At 36.4% G+C, this 16,116-nt stretch overlaps 1 protein-coding gene across 1 annotated transcript in view; it reads right to left on the bottom strand.

The window, feature by feature from the left end:
• Positions 1-16,116, bottom strand: part of LOC129276801 (WAP four-disulfide core domain protein 3-like) — a 77,707-nt gene that overhangs the window by 48,221 nt on the left and 13,370 nt on the right. The gene's annotated exons all lie outside the window — the stretch shown is intronic.

The raw sequence follows: 16,116 nt of genomic DNA, 5'->3' as shown, positions 1-16,116 counted from the left end.
GCATAGCGATATTTCATAACATTTGTATCATGGTTATGTGTGATGTTATTTCCTGTTAAAATTATGTAGGTGTCAATGCTAAGGAGAAAGTGTGAATTTCCCCCATGCTTGAAGCCAACACTTGACTGACCAGTCGAGAGTAACGGTATGCATAACATTTGTATAATATCAAGTGGGTTATATATATTGCATGGAATTGTAATAGCAAGGAGGAAGTGGTTATTTTAGGTATACCTGAAGACTCGGTCAGGGCTTGAACCCATGACCTCCCGTTCATTGGTTAGTGTTTTTCATTAGAGGGACACTTTGTGGCGTTGCGGCGTCTACGGCGTAACATCAGCATCATTGGGTTGTTGGGGGGGGGGGGGTGATAGGAGGGTATGATTCCGCCATTATTCTAGCATTGTGGCGTCTATGGCGTAACGTCAGCATCACGGGGTTGTTGGGGGTAAGAGGATGTAAAAGTCCATCCTTTCGCAGCGATGAACTTTGGTGATTGAAGATGTTAAATGTCGTTCCAAGACGTAAGTAATCATATTTTATTGGTACACGTATGTAAAGAATCAATTAATACACAGACACACAAACACACACTCTCTCTCTTTGACCGATAGAGGGGGTTAACACCTCTTCCAATTGTCGAAATTGTGAGAATGATCCTGCAAGCCCTCCTCCGTTTATTAAAAAAAAATAATCGAGGAAACAAGTGATTATTCAGAAAGTCAATTCTATAAGGGTAAGAATTTTGCCGATAGAGGGCAAACATTGTTCCTGCAATACGACGGCGTTATGGTGGTGTCATGGCGGTGTTACGGCGTCTGACGTATGATTGCGCCGTAATGGCGTTATTTGTCTGCAATGTGATCAACATCGTCAAAGCAATATAATATGGTGATGCACTTGTTTATTATTATTTGCAATCTAGACGACTCCAAGTCAACATGAATACTCTCTCAAACCATTTCGCTTGTTCACTGTGCGATAGGACGTACAGTCGCAAATTTGACATGAAGAGACATGAAAAAACTGCACGACGAGAAATGGAAACTTATGACATGTATGAGGATCCGAGTAAAACTGAATCTGAGAATAGGGACTCTAGTGATGATGAAAGCATCAACGAGGAACATTCTGACATTACTGAATCAGAAAGTGATGAAGAAGACAATGGAGACCCAGAGGTTAACTTGGCTTATAAAGGATGGTACAAACATGCCTTGGCAGCAACCAATTAAATGAGAAATGAAAAATACACAAAAATATGTCTCAAAGGGTATTAGCGAAGAAGAAGTTCGCGAAAATGCTCACACAAAAGTTTTATGGGCAGTCAAACGAATCATCTTCGATCACTACTCTCACTTGTATCTTGAAGAAGATGGCGCCAACCAGGACATTCTGTCTGATATCAGAGAAAGAGTAGACAACGGCATGGACATTCGGAAGGCAATTGAACGGGTGTTGGCCAGACACGGAATAAAGTTTGATGCCCTACTCCAATACCAGGAAGAAGATGAGGATGAAGAAGAAATGGAAGGAACTGAAGAAAATGACAACTAGAGCATTAGAAAAGACTTTGTAGAAATATGATCATGTTAGAATTGGTACTCTATTCATGTTGGTTCCAAGAAAGTGACCTTATATGAAAATGTGCTTTTTGATACGCTTTGGTATTGAAAATGAAATTGAAACTTCATTTATAATCTTCATAAAAATATACGAATCAAGAAATATGAATTGATAACACAAAACAGCACAATAAAAACAAATGCAGTCGAAAAATCCAGAACAAACAAACACACAAACATAACATGAATATAATTGAATCTGTATCAGTATTATTATTAGTATTTAGGCTCTCTGCATTAAATGGATTTTTAAATGTCTTTTAAAACTTTGCAGTTTTGTAGAATTATAATCGGCATTGATTGTAAATATCTAGTTTTAAACCTGAATTAGAGTAACGATATTTGCTGATATAAAATATATTTCTGCAAAATAAAGTGTGTTTCCTTTTTTAAAATCAATTCCTTGAAAGCATACAAAGTTTTGTATTTTGAGATTTGATATGATTTAGTGCCCTCTCTGTTATTATATTATTTTTTTCATAACAATGAGATATTCTGAACTTCTCTAAAAGAATATTTTCTTGACATAAAGTATTCAAAATGATATAGGGACCTCTATCGTCAACATTGACACATACTTGCTCTTATAGAATTGACTTTCGGGATAATCATTTGTTTCCTCGATGATTATGGAAATAAACGGAGAAGGGCATGCAGGATCTTTCTGACAATTTCGACAATTGGAAAAGGAAACCCCTCGGGCAAAGAGAGAGTGTGTGTTTAAATTGATTCTTCACATACGTGTATCAATCAGGGGAGCGTTTCATCAACATTTTTGTCCGACAAGTTGTCAGATCTGACATCTTTCCTTGATTCTGATTGGCTGAGGGCCACTGTTACTATGTTAACTGTCGGATAAAACGTCTGACAAGTCCTTTCATGAAACGCTCCCCGGATATGATTTTTTACGTCTTGGAACGACATTTAACATCTTCAATCACCAAAGTTCATCGCTGCGAAAGGATTAACTTTGACCATCCTGTTACCCCACAACCCCATGATGCTGATGTTACGCCATAGACGCCGCAACGCCACATGCTGGAATATTGGCGGAATCATATCCTCCCAACCCCATGATGCTGGTGTTACGCCGTAGACGCCGCAACGCCACAAAGTGTCCCTCTAATGATGGACACTAACCAATGAACGGGAGGTCATGGGTTCAAACCCTGACCGAGTCATACCCCTTGTAAAAAAAAACCATGGTTTGATGTTAAGGTAAAACCATGGTTTTGCATTGGATCCATCGTACAGTAATTTCATAGTTTAACCATAGTAAGATATGGTTTAATTATGGTGAAATCATGGTGCACTAGTGTTTAACCATAGTTAAACTATAGCTTTAGCATGGGTAAACCATGGTAACCATGGTTAAATGGTGTTAAATTGGAACGCACTTACCATGACATTACTATGGCATAACCATGGTCACAACTGTGTTTTTACCATATTTTAACAATGGTTAAGAAAGTATAAAACCATGGTAAAGAGAAGGTGAAACCATGGTTAGAAAAAGGTGAAACCATTGTTTTACAGCTGCCAAACCACATAATTACAACCCGAATCACGGTAAAACCATAATCAATTGTATGGTAGACCCACCTTTTGACCATAGTGCAATATTGTATGATGATGGTTAAACCATGTCAAAGTACTGTCTAGCCATGGTTTAACCATGGTTTACCACGGTTAAACTATAGGTTTAGCATGGGTAAACCATGGTAACCATGGTTAAAAGGTGTTAAATTGGAACGCACTTACCATGACATTACTATGGCATAACCATGGTCACAATTATGTTTTTACCATAGTTTAACAATGGTTAAGAAAGTATAAAACCATGGTAAAGAGAAGGTGAAACCATGGTTAGAAAAAGGTGAAACCATTGTTTTACAGCTGCCAAACCACATAATTACAACCCGAATCACGGTAAAACCATAATCAATTGTATGGTAGACCCACCTTTTGACCATAGTGCAATATTGTATGATGATGGTTAAACCATGTCAAAGTACTGTCTAGCCATGGTTTAACCATGGTTTACCACGGTTAAACTATAGGTTTAGCATGGGTAAACCATGGTAACCATGGTTAAAAGGTGTTAAATTGGAACGCACTTACCATGACATTACTATGGCATAACCATCGTCACAATTATGTTTTTACCATAGTTTAACCATGGTTAAGAAAGTATAAAACCATGGTAAAGAGAAGGTGAAACCATGGTTAGAAAAAGGTGAAACCATTGTTTTACAGCTGCCAAACCACATAATTACAACCCAAATCACGGTAAAACCATAATCAATTGTATGGTAAACCCACCTTTTAACCATAGTGCAATATTGTATGATGATGGTTGAACCATGTCAAAGTACTGTCTAGCCATGGTTTAACTATGGTGTACCACGGTTAAACTATAGGTTTAGCATGGGTAAACCATGGTAACCATGGTTAAAAGGTGTTAAATTGGAACGCACTTATCATGACATTACCATGGCATAACCATGGTCACAACTGTGTTTTTACCGTACTATAACCACGGTTAAGAAAAGGTGAAACTATGGTTAAGAAAGTATAAAACCATGGTAAAGGGTAGGTAAAACCATGGTAAAGCGAAGGTGAAACCATGGTTAGAAAACGGTGAAACCATTGTTTTACAGCAGCCAAACCACATAATTACAACCCAAATCACGGTAAAACCATGATCAATCATATGGTAAAACCACCTTTTAACCATTAGTGCAATATTGTATGATGATGGTTAAACCATGTCAAAGTACTGTCTAACCATGGTTTAACCATTGTATACCACGGTTTAACCATAATGTGCCACAGTTAATCGATGGTTTCATTGTAGATAAACCATGGCTACCATGGTTTAACCGTGGTTACAACCTTGTTTTTATTGTGGTAAATCCATCGTTTCAAAGTGTCTTTACTATGGTTAAGAAAAGGTGAAACAATGATTTTAAAACAGAAACAGCGATAATAACATGGTTATGCAATGAAATCCAAAGTATAACCATGGTTTCACTACAAACCAATCATAGAATTACCATGGTCTTGCATCCTCAAAATCATGGTAAAAGCATGGTTAATATTGGATCCATTGTGCGACATACCCATGGTTTAACCATGGTGCATGATGGTCTGATGATGGTTAAACCATGGTGCACCTTGGTCTGCCGTGATCGTACTACAGTTACTGTGATTTAACTATGGTAAATGTCTCACTTCTGCTATGCAAGTGAGACAATAAAACCGCGGTTCTCAAGCTCAAACCAAAGTTTAACTGTAGTTTCACAGCCAGAAACGATGATAAATCCCTGGTTCTACAAACCAAACCACAGTAGAGCCATGGTTTTACAACCGACCTCTGGTATAACCATCAACTGCTATACCACCCAAACCAGAGTATAACCATGGTCGTATGGTCATACACAGCATACACGTCATCCAACCTGTCTGCTTTTTACCTCTATCATATTATCTGCTGAAATGAGATAAAGTGGAAACTCAGTATAAGGAGGACCTTGGGATCATGAACCTTGTTATTATACCTGGAATCTAACTTCACCAGGGCACAAAAACAAAAGGACCTTGGACCAGCAAATTTGACTGTTATATTGGGAATCTCTGTATATTGAGTTTCTAGTGTATCAGCGAAAGAAAAGAGTCAATTAAAATACAGTTACAATGTACACATTCGGCTACATCATCAAAGAGCCACATTGGTGATGGTATAATAAGAAATTACATTTAAAATTGTAGGTCAGTCAGACAGATAATATGACAGAGGTCATATTCCACACTACACATCGCCACTTATTGTATCAATCAGTGAGTGATCACACAATGACCTAAAAAGGGACAAAATGCAAATCAGTGTTAAGAACAACGCAATGAAAACTTTTAATAAAAATAAAGTCAAACACATCTAATACAGTACTACATGTACAGCTCTGGAAACATTACCCAAGTTTAATAGCTGACAAAAGAGGCAAGTCTTTATACATGGCAGGTTTGAATACATATCTATAAAAGAACCCACATAAATTTTAATACATTCTTTATAAATTTTTTACTTTTCACACAAACAGTTAGCACAGATATGGCAAGCTAAATTAAGTAAGGAATGTATACATGTACTCCTGAAAACTGTTTTATTACTGCTGATTTCATATAACTTATTTGGCCAAGAAGACATGTTAGAAAGACTTTATACGAAAAACAAAAGAAAATAACTAGATGGATTCTCGACTGCACACAGTCGAAATTTATGCCTCCGCCATTGCCACTAGATCAGAAATATGTTGCACAGGTAATTTCCCATAAATCTTCAAATTTGTTCTATTCTTTTTATATTGAATAATTTATGCCTTATCCCAACATAAATAAACACTGAATGTTCAGTGCATGTTTGAGCTGCTAAGAAAAAATTTTACAGGCTGGCTCGGGTAGGAATCGAACCCACGACCATCTGGTTATCAGACAGGCGTCATACCACTTGACCACCGAGAAGCCCGATGGCTGGTAGCTGGTTTGATTCACATAATAGCAGCCAATAGCCATCGGGCTTAATTCCTGGTGGTCTAGTTGTATGACGCCTGTCTAGTAACCAGGAGATCGTGAGTTCGATTCCTACCATAGCTGGCCTGAACATTTGGTGTTCACTTATATTTGGATAAGGCAAAAATTATTCAATAAAATTAAATCTACCCAACGGAAAACCTTGATTGATATTTTCTATTATCATATTGATCACTCTCATATATGCATCCAAGAACCATTAATATTGAATCTACAAGCAATTGTGACAAGAGACATGAACTCTTAGACCTTTGAACTTCTCAAGTCAATGTCATAATGTATATGCATTGTCCATATTTGAAATTGATCTATCGAAGTCTTTGGTTTATCACAAGAACAATTTCATGCATACACTGACCTACAATCAAACTTGATGTATGAAAATAATTTTTAGTATTCATAAAACACAAGAAAATTACTAAATGGATAAAAAAGTTGTAAGTATATGACCTTTATGATCTTTGAACTTGGCCCTGCAACCCCCCCAAATTACCCCCCCCCCCTATATCAAGCATATATGTACCAAGTTTGGAGTTACTTCCTCTAACATTCCTTTAGTTACACAAGAACAAGATATTTTAAGGCATACTGACCTCTGTGACCTTTGACCATGTGACCCCAAAATCCAATCAGATCATTCTCCCTCTATTATGTATATAAAGAATGTACCAAGTTTGAAGTTATTAGCTCCAATGGTTAAGTTATCACAAGAACAGGACATTTTAAGGTATATAACGACCTCTGTGACCTTTCACCCGTGACCATAAAATCAAAACAAAGTATTATCCCCCCAGGATATACCCTCATACCAAGTTTGATGTAAAACCACTCCACGGTTCTTGAGATTTCGACAAAACAAAACGGGACGGACGTACGGACGACCCGAAAACGTAATGCCTCCGGCCACTTCGTTGGCGGAGGCATTAAACAATCATAAATATTCTAAATAAATTAAGAGTTAGCACAGATATGTCAAGCTTAATTAAGTATGGAATGCAGAATGATGTCATATACTCCTGAAAACTGTTTTTTTTTTGCTGTTGATCTTATAAGATTTGGTTTGACTGAGAAGACAAGGTAGAAAGACTAAATGTATATACAAAAAAAAAATCCCTGAATAAACTAAATAAATTAATGTACTTTTCACACACAGAGGTAACACAGATATGGCAAGATTAAAGGACAAGTCCACCCCCCCCAAAAAAAAAAAAAAAAACCTTGATTTGAATAAAAAGAGAAAAATTCAACAAGCATAACACTGAAAATTTCATCAAAATCGGAAGTAAAATAAGAAAGTTATGACATTTTAAAGTTTTGCTTCATTTCACAAAACGCTTATATGCACACCTCAGTCGGTATGCAAATGAGGGAACTGATGACATCACTCACCCACTATTTCTTTTGTATTTTATTATATGAAGTATGAAATATTTTGATTTTCTCGTCATTGTCATGTGAAATGAAGTTTCATTCGTCCCTGAACACGTGGAATTCAATTATTTTAACATTTTGTGCTTCAGGCAAGGAGGTCCTAATCATCAAATTCGTAAAAATTGAAATATTGTATAATTCAAACAATAAAAAACAAAAGAAATAGTGAGTGACATCATTGGCTCACCTAGTTGTGCATATCACTGTTTTGTTGAAAATAAGCGAAACTTTAAAATTTCATGCTAGTTTGATTTTTCTCTATTTATTCAAATCAGCATTTTCCTGGGGTGGACTAGACCTTTAATTTGAAGATTAGAGACATTGAGTCAAATTTTCAAAAACAGTCAATGAAACATACACTACTCAATGCATCCTCTTCCCAGTGATACATGCTAGCAGGTTTTACATCCATATTTCATACTGTTAAGGTGACATTGCATTAACAAAGATATTACCTGAATTTCACAAATTTACTTTCGAGCTACATATTCCAAAATATATCCAGATCTATGGAACGCGGAAAGGCTAAAATTTGATCACTGTCACTTTTGATTTGATGGACCTCCGTACCAGCCATCATCAAATCAAGTGCAGCCATCAGTAAATCAAAAGTGGCCATCATCATATCAATTTTCAGCATCATATCCCTCTGTACCAGCCATCATCAAATCAGTTTCTAACATCAAATCAATGTTGTCCTTTCGGCGTTCCTGATGTGCGCGCCAAAAGGACACCTGTAAGTTGATGGCAGCCACTTTTTATTTGATGACGGTTACTTTTGACTTGATGACGGCCACTTTTTATTTGATGACGGTTACTTTTGACTTGATGACGGCCACTTTTTACTTGCTTTTTATTTGATGACGGTTACTTTTGACTTCATGACGGCCACTTTTGACTTGATGGCGGCTGCTTTTGATTCGATGATGGCTGCTTTTGATTTGATGATGGCTGCTTTTGATTCGATAGTGGCCACTTTTGATTTGATGATGGCTGCTTCTGATTTGATGATGGTTGCTTTTGATTCGATAGTGGCCACTTTTGAACTGATGATGGCCACTTTAGATTTGATGATGGTCACTTTCAATTTTTTTATCGCTTTTCATTTTATGGTCACTTTTTGTTTGATGGTCACTTTTTATTTGATCACTTAATTTGATGGTCACTTTTTATTTGATGGTCACTTTTTATTTGATGGTCACTTTTCATTTGATGGTCACTTTTCATTTGATGGTCACTTTTTATTTGATGGTCATTTTTAATTTGATGCTCAGTTTTTATTTGATGGTCACTTTTAATTTGATGGTCGCTTTTTTGTTGCTCACTTTTTATTTGATGGTCACTTTTAATTTGATGGTCACTTTTTATTTGATCATCACTTTTTATCTGATCATCACTTCTTTGACGGTCACTTTTTATTTGATGGTCACTTTTTATTTGATGCTCACTTTTCATTTTATGCTCATTTTTCATTTGATGCTCACTTTTAATTTGATGATAGATTTTTATTTGATGGTCACTTTTTATTTGATGGTCAATTTTTACTTGATGGTCGCTTTTAATTTGATGGGCACCTTTTATTTGATGATCACTTATTTGATGGTCACTTTTTATTTGATGGTCACTTTTTATTTGATCATCACTTTTTATCTGATCATCACTTCTTTGACAGTCACTTTTTATTTGATGGTCACTTTTTATTTGATGCTCACTTTTCATTTGATGCTCACTTTTTATTTGATGGTCGCTTTTTATTTGATGGTCACTTTTTATTTGATGGTCACTTTTAATTTGATGGTCACTTTTTTGTTGGTCACTTTTTATTTGATGGTCACTTTTTATTTGTTGGTCACTTTTTATTTGATGGTCACTTTTTATTTGATGGTTACTTTATATTTGATGCTCATTTTTTATTTGATGATCACTTTTTATTAGATGATCACTTTTTATTTGATCATCACTTCTTTGACGGTCACTTTTTATTTGATGGTCACTTTTTATTTGATGCTAACTTTTTATTTGATGCTCACTTTTAATTTGATGGTCGCTTTTTATTTGATGGTTATTTTTTATTTGATGGCTACTTTAAATTTGATGATCACTTTTTATTTGATGGTTACTTTTTATTTGATCGTCACTTCTTCTTTGATGGTCACTTTTCTTTTGATCGTCGCTTTTCATTTGATCATCACAATTTAAGTTGATGGTTTCGGCATTCCATACATGGTCGCTTTATATTTGATGGTCGCTTTTCATTTGATCGTCGCTTTTATTTGATCGGCACTTTTCATTTGGTCGTCGCTTTTCATTTGATCATCACTTTTTACAGTACGTGCGCATAAACGTGTCGCAGTGAGCATGCACTGAGCAAATCCTCATGTACGTATAGCTAGCGCGCTCTTTTTGCTTCCGAGAATTGAAGTGCAGGTGCATATATATGAATCTATTGATCGTGAAAAAATAAATCTGGAAAATGGAGGGTATACTTAATAGTTTAGGGATGCCTCAATCAGTTATTAACAACTTTCAACGGGAAGGGGTAAGTTGAAGTTAGAATTTACTTAGATCTAGACCTACGCTTTAGATCTAACTTTGTTTGTCTATTTTGTTGGTGTGAAACGGTACTATAGGCCTTGGCCTAGGCCCTACTCCCTCACAACATTGTCACTGGGGCGTTGCACTGGGGCCTATGCTCTAGTATAGACCGGCTAGGCTAGGGCCCTATCTATAAGTGTCACTAGGCCTAGTCACTAATAAGCCTAGACCAACCTGACTCCATTGTTGAGAACTGTGCTAGTAACTTAGTGTTAGAGCCAGAGGCTACACACGAAACCCATGCAAATGCAGAAAAAATACAGTTAGTGTTCAGTTCTTAAATATTTTCAGATCTCTAGACCCTAATAATATTAATTTTAGCTGATGATTGGCATTGCCCATTTTGCAAATGCAGCGCGGCGGGGGGCAGAGGGAGGGGGTAACACTAACGAGTAACGTTGAGTCTTATCCATTGTAGTTATACACTCAAGCCTAGCGCCTATAACATACAGTTCAATTGTTACTGTTAACCCCCTACCCTCTACTCCTGCCCCCGTTGTGTTGAAGAAAACCTTTTTTTTTTTTTTTTTTTTTTTGCTATAGGCTATTCATATTTATATATATATATATAAACAAGGCCATAGATATGAATAACAACAAACCGAGTCGCCCTTTTCCAAAACTCCCAACCCCCCTCCCCCCAGAAAATTTGTTGCGTCTATTATTGGGCTTATTTTCTTTTTACCCAAAATTAAGGGGGGGGCTGCGTGCGCAACCTCCCAACCCCCTTGGCGACGGTCATGCAGTTGACCCACAGAAATTTAGAAAATTTATATTTTTCTTGCAAAAATGCATAAAATTTACATAAAATTGTGCAACAAATCCTTCAAGTTCTGCTCGATTGCTTCGCTCCCTCACTTTCGAATAGGGTCTATTTTTGAAAATTGCAAGAGTTTTTAACAATGATGGGATGAGGATGTTTTAAACACTCTATCAAAAGTAGGTTCAATTTTGCACCTTTACCAATGTCACACCTGGAACACATTTAATGATGCAAATTTGCACCTTTCAGAAAAATAGGTGCAATTAAGCTGTACCTTTTAAGGTGATTTCTTTTCTGAAAGGTGCAAATTAGGTGCAAAATTGACACTTTGAAGGTGTTCTCAGTGTGACATTTTCTTCACAAATTATGTGCATTTGACAAACTCCATAAATTTTTCCATCAGTGGTCATTTGTAATTGTGAATTTCAGTCAAAGTTATGATATGCTGAGATCGTTAAGCATGATCTCTTTGACGGCAAAGGCGAGGAATGGCTGGCTTTAACGCCACACATTGTCATAAAGTCACGTGACCGCACATGCCTCCTTTATTTCGAGGGGTGGAGCTTAGCAAGCGTTAGAGCTGCGAATAATGACTTTTTTCTCTCAATATAGAGAATTTCAGAAAATTTGGGTGGAATCTAATGTGAGGTATTTTGATGTTTTAAGATCCTATGTTATTTGGGTTGCAGGAACCCTTTGCCTCGGGAAAGATCGACACCGGGGAGGTGGGGGTGGGGGGGGGGGGGGTGCACTCACAGATAGCATGCGTACACAAGCGCTTCCATGGGTTTTGAAAATACCCCTAAACAGGTTTTACGCTTCGATGAAATAACACACCTAAACAAAGATTTCTGGCGCGGCTTTTCATGATATCAAGCTCCGAAACAGCTTCAATACAAACTTTATCCCCTGAACATTTTCTGTAACTATCCTTCATTGAGTCATTGGCCAAAATTCAAGACAGCCATACACTTAGGAGCGCCAAGATGGAGAATTTACCCCCTAAATGCGTTCAGCTAACCATCAATGCACCCCTTTTTGTTGAAATTCAGCGTCTTTGGAACTATAAACGCGTAACGCGCGTTACGCATTCCTCATTGACAAAAGACCCCTTTTTCCGTGGACGCGCATGTGTACACCTATTATCTGTGAGTGGCCCCGGGGGATCGACACATCACCGACATTGTTTTTCAACATCAACGGGACAAGTATCCCCGCACTGCGGTACGGGTACAGGGGCCGTATTCTGAAAATTGTCTCAAGATAAACTTTGTCTTATCTTCAGAGTTAAGATTAAATCCGTATTCTGAAAATTATTTTGACTTTTCTCTTATCTTTTCTTGTATCTCTCCCCACTACTGCACATGACGTCAGGGACATATCTGCATAAAGCTGAAAATTGCGCTTAATTATTGCGCAAGATAATATCTTGGAATAATAGGTATTCTGAAAATTGTCTTAACCTTTTTTTTTTATCTTAAATTCCTTGCAAACAAAGAAAAAAGTTACAAGAGGTAGAGGGCTATTGTATATTAATGTCAGATGAGATTTTTCTTGGTCAATACGAGTTATTCTTTGCTAAATCGGACAAGGAGATATTGTTTTTTTTTTAGAGGAGACAACCCATAGTTATTGCAGTGTAGGATTTGCTTATTTATGATCCGAAATGAAATGATGATTATTTTCAAAGATGCCGTGGCAAGGAGAACTGCCACGTGTATTTCAAGCAAGAAGTTTAGAAGTTTAGAAGTTTATTGAAAAACTCGAGACCCTCAACTCGGGGTATCAGAGTACAATAATAATAACAACGATGATATCAACAACATCAGCAACGATAATAAATGATAATATTGATAATGATAATAATACTAAGAAAGTAATTACGATAATAACGACAAATTACGACAATAAATTCGAATAGTAATAAATATATGAATGAATCAATGAATGAATAAATAAGAATAGTAACAATGAGTCAACAACACAACCAACTGATAATAATAATATTAATGGTGATTATGATCATCATGATGATGGTTTTGATGATGATGATGATGATAATAAAATTAATAATAAAGCACACAAAAGCGCACAGGCATTAGTGCAAGTGGCGCAAGGTTAATATACGCCTATTAATAATTCGCTAATATTTTCACATAAGAGACATTTCTATTGGTTGATGTAAGGAAATAAAACATTTATTGATTGGTTAATGACAATAAAATGGGCGTGCCAAAGATGATATAAAGGTGGTCCTAACAGAGATAAGATTATTTTCAGAATACCACCCCAAGATAGGATCCTCTTCTCTATCTTTCCTTTCATGCTCCCTCGGTCGTTAAAATAAGAGATAGGCCTTAAATTAAATCCAAGCATAATTATACTAGTATGAGATATCCCTCTGAGTAATTTGTATTTCTACACAAACACACACACAAAAAAAGAAGGAAGGGAAAGATACCCCCCCCCCCTTAATTTTGGGTAAAAAGAAAATAAGCCCAATAATAGACGCAACAAATTTTCTGGGGGGAGGGGGGTTGGGAGTTTTGGAAAAGGGCGACTCGGTTTGTTGTTATTCATATCTATGGCCTTGTTTATATATATATATATAAATATGAATAGCCTATAGCAAAAAAAAAAAAAAAAAAAAAAAAAGGTTTTCTTCAACACAACGGGGGCAGGAGTAGAGGGTAGGGGGTTAACAGTAACAATTGAACTGTATGTTATAGGCGCTAGGCTTGAGTGTATAACTACAATGGATAAGACTCAACGTTACTCGTTAGTGTTACCCCCTCCCTCTGCCCCCGCCGCGCTGCATTTGCAAAATGGGCAATGCCAATCATCAGCTAAAATTAATATTATTAGGGTCTAGAGATCTGAAAATATTTAAGAACTGAACACTAACTGTATTTTTTCTGCATTTGCATGGGTTTCGTGTGTAGCCTCTGGCTCTAACACTAAGTTACTAGCACAGTTCTCAACAATGGAGTCAGGTTGGTCTAGGCTTATTAGTGACTAGGCCTAGTGACACTTATAGATAGGGCCCTAGCCTAGCCGGTCTATACTAGAGCATAGGCCCCAGTGCAACGCCCCAGTGACAATGTTGTGAGGGAGTAGGGCCTAGGCCAAGGCCTATAGTACCGTTTCACACCAACAAAATAGACAAACAAAGTTAGATCTAAAGCGTAGGTCTAGATCTAAGTAAATTCTAACTTCAACTTACCCCTTCCCGTTGAAAGTTGTTAATAACTGATTGAGGCATCCCTAAACTATTAAGTATACCCTCCATTTTCCAGATTTATTTTTTCACGATCAATAGATTCATATATATGCACCTGCACTTCAATTCTCGGAAGCAAAAAGAGCGCGCTAGCTATACGTACATGAGGATTTGCTCAGTGCATGCTCACTGCGACACGTTTATGCGCACGTACTGTAAAAAGTGATGATCAAATGAAAAGCGACGACCAAATGAAAAGTGCCGATCAAATAAAAGCGACGATCAAATGAAAAGCGACCATCAAATATAAAGCGACCATGTATGGAATGCCGAAACCATCAACTTAAATTGTGATGATCAAATGAAAAGCGACGATCAAAAGAAAAGTGACCATCAAAGAAGAAGTGACGATCAAATAAAAAGTAACCATCAAATAAAAAGTGATCATCAAATTTAAAGTAGCCATCAAATAAAAAATAACCATCAAATAAAAAGCGACCATCAAATTAAAAGTGAGCATCAAATAAAAAGTTAGCATCAAATAAAAAGTGACCATCAAATAAAAAGTGACCGTCAAAGAAGTGATGATCAAATAAAAAGTGATCATCTAATAAAAAGTGATCATCAAATAAAAAATGAGCATCAAATATAAAGTAACCATCAAATAAAAAGTGACCATCAAATAAAAAGTGACCAACAAATAAAAAGTGACCATCAAATAAAAAGTGACCAACAAAAAAGTGACCATCAAATTAAAAGTGACCATCAAATAAAAAGTGACCATCAAATAAAAAGCGACCATCAAATAAAAAGTGAGCATCAAATGAAAAGTGAGCATCAAATAAAAAGTGACCATCAAATAAAAAGTGACTGTCAAAGAAGTGATGATCAGATAAAAAGTGATGATCAAATAAAAAGTGACCATCAAATAAAAAGTGACCATCAAATAAGTGATCATCAAATAAAAGGTGCCCATCAAATTAAAAGCGACCATCAAGTAAAAATTGACCATCAAATAAAAAGTGACCATCAAATAAAAATCTATCATCAAATTAAAAGTGAGCATCAAATGAAAAATGAGCATAAAATGAAAAGTGAGCATCAAATAAAAAGTGACCATCAAATAAAAAGTGACCGTCAAAGAAGTGATGATCAGATAAAAAGTGATGATCAAATAAAAAGTGACCATCAAATTAAAAGTGACCATCAAATAAAAAGTGAGCAACAAAAAAGCGACCATCAAATTAAAAGTGACCATCAAATAAAAACTGAGCATCAAATTAAAAATGACCATCAAATAAAAAGTGACCATCAAATGAAAAGTGACCATCAAATGAAAAGTGACCATCAAATAAAAAGTGACCATCAAATAAAAAGTGACCATCAAATTAAGTGATCAAATAAAAAGTGACCATCAAACAAAAAGTGACCATCAAATGAAAAGCGATAAAAAAATTGAAAGTGACCATCATCAAATCTAAAGTGGCCATCATCAGTTCAAAAGTGGCCACTATCGAATCAAAAGCAACCATCATCAAATCAGAAGCAGCCATCATCAAATCAAAAGTGGCCACTATCGAATCAAAAGCAGCCATCATCAAATCAAAAGCAGCCATCATCGAATCAAAAGCAGCCGCCATCAAGTCAAAAGTGGCCGTCATGAAGTCAAAAGTAACCGTCATCAAATAAAAAGCAAGTAAAAAGTGGCCGTCATCAAGTCAAAAGTAACCGTCATCAAATAAAAAGTGGCCGTCATCAAGTCAAAAGTAACCGTCATCAAATAAAAAGTGGCTGCCATCAACTTACAGGTGTCCTTTTGGCGCGCACATCAGGAACGCCGAAAGGACAACATTGATTTGATGTTAGAAACTGATTTGATGATGGCTGGTACA

The sequence above is a fragment of the Lytechinus pictus genome, chromosome 14, assembly GCF_037042905.1.
Source record: "Lytechinus pictus isolate F3 Inbred chromosome 14, Lp3.0, whole genome shotgun sequence".
NCBI classification, from domain to species: Eukaryota; Metazoa; Echinodermata; class Echinoidea; order Temnopleuroida; family Toxopneustidae; genus Lytechinus; species Lytechinus pictus.
The sequence above is the reverse complement of the archived record's forward strand: the minus strand, read 5'-3'. Positions and strand labels throughout refer to the sequence as shown.